The 13184-nt window shown below is 49.9% G+C and overlaps 1 protein-coding gene across 4 annotated transcripts in view; it reads right to left on the bottom strand.

Moving 5' to 3' along the window:
• LOC138581009 (serine/threonine-protein kinase TAO2) overlaps window positions 1-13184 on the bottom strand; it is a 1567916-nt gene that overhangs the window by 1048218 nt on the left and 506514 nt on the right. The window lies entirely within an intron of this gene.

The following is a 13184-nucleotide window of genomic DNA, read 5'->3' as shown; positions in this document are numbered from 1 at the left end:
ATGCTGACAACCATGTTGCCTTAAGAGCTGTCGCCAAGGGAGAGCTTTGTTGGTTGCAACATCCTTTTTCTCTCATGCTGAGAAGAGGGGCCTGCCCGTTCAGTGTAAAGCCTGACTTCCGCAACCATGCAAACCTGCATATCACGGTGCTTCGCAGCGCTGGACCGGCTGACACGGTCTGCCGTATCCAACCCAGAATGAAGGGATTCACACATGTTTGTTTTTAATATTTGTAGTGCGCGCCAGACCCAAGGGTATCAGGGCACAAAAGACATCAATAGGGTTGTTCAGCTTAGGTTACATTGCTGTGCGGAGTCAAACATGAGGTACAACATAGCAAGATTTACTTACAATTTACAGATGTAGGATACAGGTTAAACAACGGTGAGACACAATAGAAAATAGGAGTAATATACATACGTACAGTGCATGCGTGAATGCTAATCAGGGCATAGTTAGTTGGGTGCCTATCAATGGTCATTTTCCTTGAGCCATTGAATAAGATTGGGCCAGAAGCGCAAGTAGGGCAAGTCTTCCCTCAATAGCAGAGGAAGGGAGTTCCAATATACGGCAGCTTTGACCGGGAAGCTACTGCCTCCAGACATGGCACGTTTGAATCTGGTCACCAGTAGGAGATTTGCGTTGAAAGATCTTGCGACGCGGTTGGAGTGTTGTCTGGTGAATCTATCTATAAGGTATTGGGGGCCGTAGAATAGAGACATTTGTGAGTCAAGGAGGCAGTTTTAAAGGAGAATTTTGGCTTTAGTGGAGAGCCAGTTGTTGGATCTTCTGAGGTCGGAGATATGGGCCTTCTTAGGGAAGCTTAAAGCCGCTCTCAAAGCATTGTTTTGTAGGATCTGTATTTTATTGATTATGTATTTATTACTGCCCAGGTATAATGCGTTGCAATAGTCCAATTTGGACAGGACAAGGGCTCTTGCTAGAGTAATGCATTTGTTGGATGATAGGAAGGGTTTGGCCGATCTGATTAGCTTGCAAGTGTAGGCGGTAGATGAGGCCATGGAGTTGACCTGTTTAGCGAAGGTGAGTGTGGAATCCAGGTAGAAGCCTAAGGTTTTGACCTCTTTGGCTACTTTGATATTGGTGGTGTCTATTATGAAGTTGGAGTTCTTTTGACCTAATTTGAACAGGTGGGCAGGTGAGCCGAGGATGATGAGTTCTGTTTTGTCATCATTCAGGCATAGACCGTGAAAGGACATCCATGCCTGGATGACGCGGTACACTCTATTCACATAGACCAAATCCTTGTTATAATCGCCCGTCAATGGGATGAGGATCTGTGCATCATCGGCATAGTTAGTATAGGTGATATCCAGGCCATCTAGATCATCAAAAAAGAGCTTTGTGAATATGTTGTACAAAGTGGGTGATACACAGGAGCCCTGTGGCACACCGCAGGTGATGGGTATGGGGTCTGCCACAGCTAGCATCGAGAAGACACGCATAGTCCTATTGTCTAGGAATGATTTGACCCATCCTATCGCCTCCTGTAAGAAATCTGCTGCGCAGTCTAAGAGATTACAGAGGGTCTTGTGGTCGACTAGATCTCTCTGCAGCGTTTGATCAAGCAGCAGCAGCAGTAGGGCCGCCCTGCCATCATCTCTCAGTGCATCTATTTGCGCCTTGAGGTCTACAAGCACGGTCTCAGTTCTATGTTGTGGTCTGAAACCTGATTGTCGTACCCCAAGGAGGTGGTTACTTTCTAGGTATTGTTGGAATTGGGTGTAAGCCATTCTATCTAAGATTTTGAGTAAGAATGGGACTGTGGTAACTGGGCGATAGTAGGGATGGATGGGTCGAGGGTTTGTTTTTTGAGTAGGGGGAGGACCCAGGACTGTTTCAGGTTTTTAGGGACAGTAACTGTGGAGAAGGAAGCGTTTGAGTTTGGAAATGAATGGTGATAGGTCACGAGCAGCATCTTTGATGGTTTGGGCTGAGGTCTCCGTGGCCGTAGGATGGTTTAATGGTAAGGATAGTTTTTTCAACTTCTAAGATAGATACTTTCTTGAAGTTAAAGGGAACGTATGAAGTGTGGGGTGGGTTGGTTGTCTGCTGCGGCTTAGATGCTGTGTTAAGCTTGGTCGACAGAAGGAGGATTTCTTTTTTGTTGTTAATCTTAGCTTGGAGGGTTATCTTATTATGGATACTGGTGCACCAGTCTGTTTTTTAGACATGTGTCTGGTGGTTGGATGGGTGTTTCTAACTCCGAGTATGGTGAACTCTTTAGTGTTTGATTTGGCTTGGGTAATGCGCAGATTGTAGGTGGTTTATTTGGCTAGAGTAAGCTCTTTTTTATAGAGCGTGGATATTTTGCCAAGGCTATTTTTGTTGGTGATGGAGGGGTCTAGTCTCCATATTTGCTCATGCTTCCGGTTGTCAAGTCGAATAGCTTTCAGGTGGGGGGTGAACCAGGTGTTCACATGCTTTTTAGGTTTGCTTTTTCTAAGTTTGAGTGGCGCTAAGGTATCTATGGAGGATACCATTTTGTTGTACTCTTCCACCAAAGTACGTGGGTCTGAGTGGTCAGGAAGTGAGTTTAGAGTGTGAAGAATCATGGGAATTAGATTTTCAGCTGTGATATTGCTTTTCTTTCTAGTGTGGATGGCTGGGACTATGCTGGTGACCGGGGGGGGATCCGGGGGGGGGGGGGGGGGGGGGGGTTAGCTATGTCAAAGGCAATCAAGTAGTGGTCGGACCAAGGCTGAGTTGTAGTAGTAGTGATGGCTATCTGGCAGTTGAGTTCTGCAATCCGATCAAGTGCCCTACCTTTAATGTGGGTATGGCCTATGACTTTTTGGGTGAACCCCAATTCCTTGAGGGAAGCATTAATGTGCATGGCATTTTGGTCAGTAGGGTCGTTGTGCCCCAAGCTGAGGTCTCCTAGTAGAAGGCACGGAGATGAGTTTGTAAGGTTGTCGGAAAGGATGTTAGTGAGGTCTTCTTCGAAGGTGCCAAGTGGGCCGGTGGGTCTGTATATGAGAAAAATGGTTATGGACTTGGTATCTGAGATCGTCAATTTTCCAGTAAGGGACTCGCAGGAGTCCATTACCGTTTCTGATGAGGTGAGTCTTAGGGCTAGGCTTGTTTTGGCTATTATGGCCAGGCCTCCGCCTCAGGATTTGGTGCGGTCAATTCTGAGTAGGGTATAATTTTTGGGGTATGATCGCTGGGCCTGCTGCTGGGTGTAACCAGGATTCAGTGATAGCAAGGAAGTCCATTTTGTCAGTTTGGAGGTCAGCTATTTGTGGCATGTGCCACCATTGAACTGGCATTTATTAGTGCCCCTTTAATACTAGTCGGGTTAGGTTCCGATGGAGGGAGTTGGGTGTGAGGATGGTTGTAGATGGAGTCACGAAAAATGTGACTGTTGAGCTGGAGGTGGTGCCGGATAGTAGTATTGTTATTAGCAGGGAGGTGAGGTCGTTTAGCTAAGGGTTCATAAAGTTTCGGGAGTCTGGCTCCTAGACTCTGGTTTCTGTGGAGAAGGCTACAGGGTAGGGTGTCCCAAGTCGTCTGACTTGGGTGTTGATTGTAGGGGGGTGCGCAAAGTTAGCTAGGTGAAGTGTGTGTGCCATGATGGGGTGGATAGTACTAATTAAGTTTAGTATCATCCTGAGTAGAATGGTATAAACAGTGGGGAGATTCATGATCAATGGGTGGAGTGACTGAGGGCAAAGGGCAGTGGGGTGCAGCGTATGGGACGATGTCTAGGGTGGGGCGTAGTCAGTACGGTAGGGCAGTCAGGGCAGACATATAGGCCGATAGTGTGGTTAGCTAATCGCGGCAAGTACAGAGGCACGGCACGTAAGGCAGGTGCATAGACCAAGTGCATAGGCAAGGTACATAGGCAAAACACGTGATTAGGCTATCAGGGCGCCATTAGGTCAGTACATATACAGGGCACATAGGCAAGGTGCATATATATAGGCAACCAGGGCGCAATTAGGTCAGTACATATGCCGGGCACATGGACAAGGTGCGTATATAGGCAATCAGGGAGCAATTAGGTCTTGCGACACATGGTTTGCAAGGTCACCAGCTATAGGTGGGGGGGGGGGGACAATGAGAGGAGCATACGAGTTGGATAAATAAGATAGATGCTCATAATAGAGATCCGGTTACATGGTATCCTTGCCACCCTGCACAATAGCAAGTAACACATCCCTTTCTTCCCCTTCGGGAATATGCTAAGCCACCAGAGAATTCCACAGAGTGTGCGAAAATGTGGCCAAGGCACAGGAGGATTTGGCCGATTTAAGGGCCATACTCCCAGCCGAAAATACCTTGCATCCCCATCCATCAAAGCGCTTGTCATACCTATATGAAGGGATGGTAGGGTAAGCTGCCTGCCTCGAGGTGGCCGCCTGAACCACAAAACTCTCAGTGGGGTGAGTGGATAGGTAGCCGGGGTCGCTACAGGATGGGCGGTATTTCTTAGTCAATGACTTGTTGACCGCGGAAGAGACTCTGGGGGTGTTTCAAGCAGCAGCCAACCTTTTCTGTAAAGCCACATGAAAAGGCAACACGGGGTCAGTGGATGGACCCTGATCTAAAATGATAGTCCGGTCATCCTGACTGAATTCAACTGGAGGGCCGGACCACCCCAAGTACTCCATAACCCTTGACATCAACCTCCTATAGGACGTCTCAACATGAGCCTCAGGCTCTGGATTGCCAAACTTAATCTCAGGAGAGGTTTCCAGATCACTGGCATCATGTAAAGACTGACCCAGATCCTCCAATTGACTGTCCTCTGAGACACCCATGTCAGGAGCTTCAGGAACATCAGTAGCATCAAGAGGCTCCACCTCCACATCAGACCTCTCCTCATCCTCAAATATCTTGGAGAGAAAACTCCCTCCTAGGTACAGGAGTAGACCTGGAGTCCACAGGGGGCCTCACCATCATAGCCAGAGCCTTCCACAGCTCTAGGGACCTCCACCAGCGAATTCAGACCAGTAGGCTCCGATGGCGTTGAGGGCGCCGACGTTTCGGCGTCGACAATGGCGCTGAGGGCTCCGAGTGCCTGGTCAGGAATAAGGCCCGACAGCCCCACTCAATGGGCACAGCACCAACACGGTTGATACCGTTTGACACCTTCCCAGGCTTCGACAGTCTTGCCGGGGACGAGGACCTGAATCTGGCACATCTCTGGCGATCTACCAGAGCCTTGTCCCAACGGGACCTCGATGGTTCCTGATGCTTATCGTGTCAAGCTCCTGGGACCGAAGGAGCACAAACATCGGACCGAGACCATTCCCTGCCGGGTTCAACAGAAGGCGTCACCGGGGCAGTGCCCCTAGATTGAAAAATCTCCAACATTTTCTCCCTGAATGCCTCCCACTCCTCCAGAGTAGAGGATTTAGTGGGGCAAACCACTTTACTTGCGGAGCCATCATCCGACGAGGAAGGAGACCGGTGATGCCACTTCCAGGAGTGCCTCAACGAGGAGGACGAGTGGCGAGAACCACTCTGGGACCGAGATCCGCTGGACTCCTTCCGACGGGGAGAGTCACACCTCAAGTAGTCGGTGGAAAGACCAGATTTCTTGGATTTACGGGGTTTGGATACCTGACCTACCTGCAACTTCCCCTTACGCTCCCGCACTTCGAGCAGTCGACAGTGCCGTGGCTTTCACACAGACACCACAAGCAGATACGGTGCAGGTCCGTGATGGACATCTTGGACTTCCAGTCCCTGCACTTTTTAAAGCCGACCACGGGGTCGGAGGGGTCGAAGATGACATTATCGAAATTGATAACACGAGGCGCGGCGAGTTCTCGAAGCAAACAAGTTTGCGGAAAAAACTGAACTGAGGCTATGGGTGCCATGCGTTCTACTTATAACATCCAATGACATCAGGCCGTCGAGGAACATCGACCCAACGCCATCGACGCATGGTGCCTACTACCGAAAAAGCGGCACACCAGACCATAGCACCACCAACTATGCCGTGGCCAGTGTAGAATGAGCCTTCGGAGTGCCCCTCAAAGGCCTGCCAACTTGTGTGACAAAATGAAATTTTAGGCGAGACCCACCGGGAAAGTCCTTACTTGGAAATAGAGTGCCCCCTGTGGGAGGGACCAAATGCCACAAACAGCTGCTTCGACTTGCAGAGGTCTTGGGTACGCTTCTCTGGGGGGGAATGTCCAAAACTGTCCTTTCAGAAAGTGTTTCACCAAGCGATCACTAAACAGAGGAGCAGCATGGCGCCTTCTCAAGAACCTAGTAATTGCCGCCAAATGCACCTTGATGGATGATAACACCAGGCCCTCTTGCACAAGGTGTAGCAAGTACAGGAGAACCTGGGCCGGAGAGACATCCAATGGCGGCACCACTAGATGGTCCTGACACCAGGCACAGAATCTCGCCCATTTCTGACCATACGATACATTGGTAGAAGGGGCCCTTGCCGCTTTCGAAATCCGGCGACACTCTCGGGAGATACCTAGGTGACCGAACTCTGAGCCAGGCTGAGACACGCTGGATCATGGTGCCACACTCTGCCGTTGTCCCTAGACAGGAGATATTGGTCCGCACCGAGACGAAACATCTCTTCCATCACTAGATGAAGGATATCTGAAAAACATGTCTGCCTGGGCCAGAACGGGGCCACCAGAATCACCCTGCATTGATACTTCATCACCCACTCGATGGTCCTCCGAATCAGTGGAAGGAGGGGGGGGGGGGGGCAGGGGTAACACATAGGGCGAAGAGGTCCATCCACGAGCACGCGCCCCTCATTGACTCCGGATGAGCCCTTCTGCTGGCAAATTCCGGACACGGTTTGTTTTCCATCATAGCAAACAAGTCCATTGGCAGATACCCCCCAGTCGGAAGATTTCTTCCACGTGCTGCGTCTTCAACCTCCACTTGTGCAGAAGACTGGCGTCTCTGCTGAGCGTGTCTGCCTGAACATTCAGAACCCCTGGCAGATGGAAAGCTACAATATGGATCCCTTGAGCCAGAGCCCAATGGCAAACCTCCTGCGCCTCCTTTTACAGGACTCGGTGAATGCGTTCCCCCTCGTTTCCTCAAATAGAACATTGTGGTGGTATTATCCGTCAACACCCTCACCACTGCTCCTCTGATGCGTGGGAGAAACTACTTCAGTGCCAAGTAAACCTCTCAATTCGAGCATATTGATATGCAATGCCATCTCCTCCCGAGACCATAGGCCTCGTACCTGCAATTTGACGAGATGCACCCCCCCACTCTGCCTGGGAAACGTCTGCCATGATCGTAAACTGAAACTCCAGTTCCAGCAGGGGCATACCCCGAACTAAACTGTACATGCAAGTCCACCACCGAAGGGTTTCCACCAAACCCTCGCCGACCACCAGCTTGTCGGACCATAACCCTCGACTTTGCGACCACCGGTCTGCGAGAAACTTCTGAACTGGTCTCATGAAGAGGCGGCAATAGGGTAGGAGCGGGATACACGTTGCCATGGGCCCCAACAGTGACATGTCGCTTCGGATCCAGACCACTGTACCCCTTCTCCACTCGCCTACTTTGGTGAGCAACTTCAACACTCTCGGAGGGTTTCACCAGGTTGTCTTGAGAAACTGCACCCCGAGAAACACCAATTCCCTGGACGGCGTCAAATAGAATTTTTCAAAACTGACAGCAAATCCCAGCCGTTGTAACAGGACAATAGTCGCCATGAGAGACTCCCTTGCCCGCTCCGGCAACCAACCCCCTACCAACCAGTCATCCAGGTAGGGGTACACATGATGGCCCTCCCTGCGGAGGAAAGCTACCACCGGAGCCAGACACTTCGTAAACGTCCTGGGAGATTACTTCAGGCCAAATGGAAGGACCCGCAACTGGTAATGATCATCGCCGACCAAAAAACGCAGGAACTTTCAGTGCTTCTGCCTCATCCGGATGCGAAAATAGGAGTCTTGCAGATCCAACGATGGCAGGAACTCGCCCGGTTGCACCGAACGGATTACATCCTGAAGTGTGAGCATCTTGAACTTCAGGCGCTGCAGATTCTTGTTGAGTGCCCGAAGATCTAGAATAGACCTCCACTTGCCGTTGGGCTTTTTTTTATGATGAAATACCGGAAGTACACCCTCCTGTCCCCACTCCGCCGCCGGAACTAGTTCCATCGCCCCTTTTTCTAGAACGAGTACCACTTCCTGCCGCGTCACAAACTTCGGCGGAATAGGGACCTGAGCATGCCAAAACTCAGAGTGGCCGAGACAAACAGTGTCCAACACCCAGCGATCTGATGTTATAAGTTGCCACTCGTCGACATGGGTCACCACCCTGCCCCCCAACAGATTGTCCACATGGCAGTCATTGTTAAAACTGACTGTCTTCCTTCAGCAGCCGAGGCTTGCAAACCTTTCTTGCATTGAGCTTGAAAGTCTCTGCTCTTCTGTGCAGACTGGGGCGAGCGCCTATAGCTTTGTGACGAGTAGTCGGAGCGCCCGTAACTTCAATCTCTGGAGGAAGCAAACCGGGCATTACCAGCGGCTCCCTGAAAGGAACGAAAAGGGCAGACACTCTGCAAGAAACCTAAAGACTACCCTCTCAGTATACTCTTTCATCCCCTTCAGGGCCTCATCCATCTTCTCCCCGAACAAGTGTTCACCATCACTGGTCATATCAACAACCTTGTACTGGACTTCTGAGCGAAAATCGGTACACTTTATCCAGGCCTGCCGTCGGAGCACCACACCATTATTGATCTGTTTAAACCCAGACTTCACCAGGTCCACTGCGATATTGATGCTGTGGTTGGAGGCCTCCTCCCCTTCTCTAACCAACAGCATTGCCTCCTTACGGTGTTGCTCTGGGAGATGATCGAGAATCGGGGTCAGCCTGTGCCACATTTCCCGGTCATATCTGGCCACAATGGCCAAAGAGTTTGCAGCTTTTACTGTAGTAGCCTCTACAGTCAGGACCTTCTTCCCAAATGCGTCCTGCTTCCTAGTTTCGCTGTCCGAGTGGTGTGACAAATTTGTGTTGGCTTCTGGCATTATGGCTCGCCGCCGCCGCCACCACCACCACCACCACCACCTCGGGCATGGGCCGCGGCACGAGATATCTGGGGGTGGACTCAGGAGCCTTGAATTTCTTTGAGACGCCCCTTCACTGCAGGCTTAGAAAACGGGTGGTGCATCGTGCGCAAGCCCTCCTGCCACACGTGGTCGAGAATTGGAACTGAGAAGACCACCTTCCGACGCTTTCCCATATGGTCGAAGAGAAATCAGTCTCCACGCTCTTCCTCCTCAGGGACCAGACCAAAATCCTGGCATGCCTTCGCCATCATGGTGTGGAATGCCCATTATCACCAGGCGGAGATGGTTGTGCCGGGCTACTGGGTGGTTCCACCTCAGGATCCATGTCCCAAGCATCATCCCTTGTCAGCGACAAAGACACTGTTGACAGGATATCGCGCGGAGCACTCTCTGGATCTGAATCAGGCAATTCCCCGTCTTCAGGGTGACTCAGTGGACGGTCCAAACCCAACAGCAAAGGCACCCGTGCCAGAGGTGACTTCCTAGGGGCCTCACCAGGCATACTTCCCACCACCGGAACCAATGGACTCTGAGGCGGTGGCGCATCCAGTTGCCCCAACAACGACTGGAGCGTGTTGAGCACCTGCAAGGATAGCAGGGATGGAGAATTAACCAACAGGTAAAGGGGCGGCCCAGCCCCTACCGCACTTGACGTCGACGGCCGTGCACTCTGCAGACCCAGAGCCGATGGATCAAAAAGCGACTCGTGTTCCTCCTCCATCCCTGAGAAAACAGAATACGCTGCCTGATCTTACTGCATAATGTCCACCAGATGCATGGGTTCAAAGCCAGCCGACTGACACGGCCCACGCGTCTACAACAAACCTTCCGAATCCATCTGCATCGACAACAGCGGACCACTGTCAGTCACAGTCGTGGACGGAGCAGACGACACTACCGTCGATGACAGAAAAACAGACTGCACCGTCCCAGTTGACGAAGGACCATCCGTCGATGCTCTCGTCGTCGGAACCGCTGCCTCCACGGTTTTAGCCTTCACCGGTGAAGCCAGACTTTCTGGCCAAAGAACCGGAACGGTACTTCGAAGAATGCCAGCTGGACGAGGACCAATGATGATCCTTAGATGACGAGTGCTTCGAGGAAGACTCCTTCAGCTTTGCCTCTCCTTTGTCCTACACCTTTGACTTCTTGGGCCTACCACACGACCATTTGGACTTGTCAGGCAGATCTGACTTAGAAAGCGAGGAACCACTTGCCCCCTTCGAATGATGCGATCTGGACGTAGAAGACTTGCTACCTCTGGCCACATCCGACACAGGCAACTCAGTCCACTACTACTTTGCGGGGCGAGTTCCGTCATTGCTCAGGGGCCTTCTCCGCTATCACCAAAAACTGGCTCCCCCAGGCCAAACCCACTTCCGAAGCTGGGTAAGTGCCCTTGTTTAACCAACAGATGAGCCGGCGGTTACGGTCTTTCAAAGTCTTCTGCGAAAACCCCTGGCATATCTCGCAGGCATGCACCAAATGGTGGGAGTAAAGACAGTAGAGACAGTCTGTATTACCATCCCCTTCGAACACCTTCAGGCCGTAGGTAGCACAAAGCCTAAAGAGATTTTTTTTCTGGGTCACAGATGACATATTGGCCGGATACAAAACGCATGTGCAAAACACAGAAACACAAGGTGATCCCAACTGTTTGGAGACGGTTGAAATCTGAAGGGCAACAACGAGGCGGGGCTATTTATACCAGACGTCCGATTGGTGTAGCCTAAAGCACCCAAAAAGAACGTCGATAGGACAATGAAGTGTCAAAGTTTTCCATAGGAAAACGCTAAGTTAAAGTTACCGAGGTTTCCCAGCCTGACGACGGGGAATATTCACAGCATGTGAATCCATGAAAGATCCAATGCTGAAGAATAATCATGATGGATCGCCTTTTAAAAATTGCAGGGAAACATTTGGACAGCTCTGCGAGCCATGTATCGCCAAATATTAATTCAATTACGACTAAAACCATGAAGGTGGATGTGGAGAGCGGAGACAGGAGGAGGCATGGGATAAAATGTGGCCATATTTTATCATATTCTAAAGAAGGTACTCCCCGAGGAGGTACAATATGATTTCGATAAAGTTGTGGGGATAGAAGCAAAGGGTTGGCCAGAAATTCAAGCACATATAGTGCATCTTTGTAAAAGGAGGTAGGAGAAGGAAAAAGGCAGTGGAGCAGGACGCAGAGAGCCGAAGCAAAGCTGGTTCAAAAGCAAGTGGCTAAAATAAGTTTAGAAGGGGCAATAATAACAAGCCCCACCGAACAGCAGGGACAACCTGTGACCATTTGAATCAAGTTTTGCACCAGGATGAATAGATATACTCCCGATCAGAGTGAAATGGGAGGTTTTCTGTGGGACAGAGGAGGCTTAGCGAGAGGGGTAGTAAGTACATTTGGGGGAATGAGGCCTGGGTTTAGCAGGCAGATGGGAGGCTAGTTTGGAGGACCATATGCAGTCCAGTGTTTGTCCTGCCGGTGGATGGGACATGTGTCACCCGATTGTAGGATTAGGCCATCATATTTATATGACCCACGTATCACTACTAATGGACCAGCAAGTAGCTTTATGGGTTATCCCTCTCAATAGATGCAACATCCGACCATGCCCATGCGTTGTAAGGGCAGCGATACTGCCACGTGTGGACTACTGTAATGCCTTATTGGGAGGTGCCAATAAGGCCGATATCCAACAGTTACAGAAGATACAAAACGACGCTGTGCGGATCATCTTTCAGATGAAAAACTTCGAACCCACTAGTGCTGCAAGGAAAAACACTCCACTGGCTCCTGATGGCAGCTCGCATTCAATTTAAACTGCTCACCACATGTCACAAATGTATTTTTGGAAATTCTCCTCTATTCTTGAAGGAGAAGATTAGCATTTACCGACCTAAGAGATGTTTAGGCTCTACTGAAGGCTCCTTGTTGGCACTGCCGCGGATAAAAAGATCTTGTGGTTTAGGGCGGGCCTTCCATGTTCAGGGTGCTGAAGCATGGAATGCTCTCCCACCCCAGCTACGAAGGATAGATGACCATCTCGCCTTTCGCAAACAGCTGAAGACAATGCTGTTTTGCTAGGACAAACAGCGAGCTTCCCTTCTCACTTCTGCCTCTCGGCGCCTGGATGCCTGCGGGCTTTGGCGCGCTATAAATCCAATTAACATAATATAACATGCTATATGCCCCAGGTTCTGTACAGCCACAGCAAGCACTGGTAGGACAGAACCCAGAGTCTGAGGCTGCACAGACCTATGTGCCACAGTCAGTTGTGCCAGCAGAGGTACCGGTACAGCCATGGGATAGGAATCCTTTGCCTCAGGGTACAGTCACACATTATACTGGAGCGTGTGTCCTGTCCAGTCTTGCTACCGCCGATCGGGAAGAGGAACCCCACCTGGGTGTGGCGATGGGTGACAAAACCTTTTCATTCATGGTTAATATAGGGGCAACAAAATATTGCATCAAGGAAGGCAAGTTTCCCCTTTCAGGAAAAATGATGGCCACACAGGGAATCTCGGGGCGATCATGTTGTTTCCCTACATGTACGATATGTACACAGTATCGGCTCTGTTGTATTTTAGAGATACCCCAGTGAATCTCTTTGGAAGGGATCTTTCAGGCCAGTTGAATATGATGATTTCATTCACAGAAGAAGGTATAGTATGGCCAACTTCATGTTTGTATCTAGCCAGGAAAATTGTATATACAATGAAACAACTTTGTTAAAAAGGGACCTTTTGGTTAAGTTGCACTAATAAAAACCTATGAAATTCAATGAAAAACCTTTGTTAAAGGGACGTTATGGTTACAAGTAAAACCGAAAACCCCCAGAAATTCGCCAGTTATGGCAAGCTAAGCAATCATAACTCGCGCCACCACCGTGCACTGCTAAGACTAACACCCAGGACATCAAAGATGACATCACAAATGTCATTGATGACATCACATGTGAAATACATTTTGATGAAGTCCCTACAAGTAGTTGTGTTGAAGTTTTTTCAGTGAATTTCATGGGTTTTTACGAGTGGATGCTATTTTCCTACAATTTACTAATATCGTACTTACCCAATATAGCAATATTTGTGTCCAATTTACAAAGTGTTATCTTCAACTCTGCC

This window comes from Ambystoma mexicanum, chromosome 3p, assembly GCF_040938575.1.
Source record: "Ambystoma mexicanum isolate Mex_15411 chromosome 3p, UKY_AmexF1_1, whole genome shotgun sequence".
Lineage (NCBI taxonomy): Eukaryota > Metazoa > Chordata > Amphibia > Caudata > Ambystomatidae > Ambystoma > Ambystoma mexicanum.
This window is presented reverse-complemented; position numbering and strand designations above follow the sequence as displayed.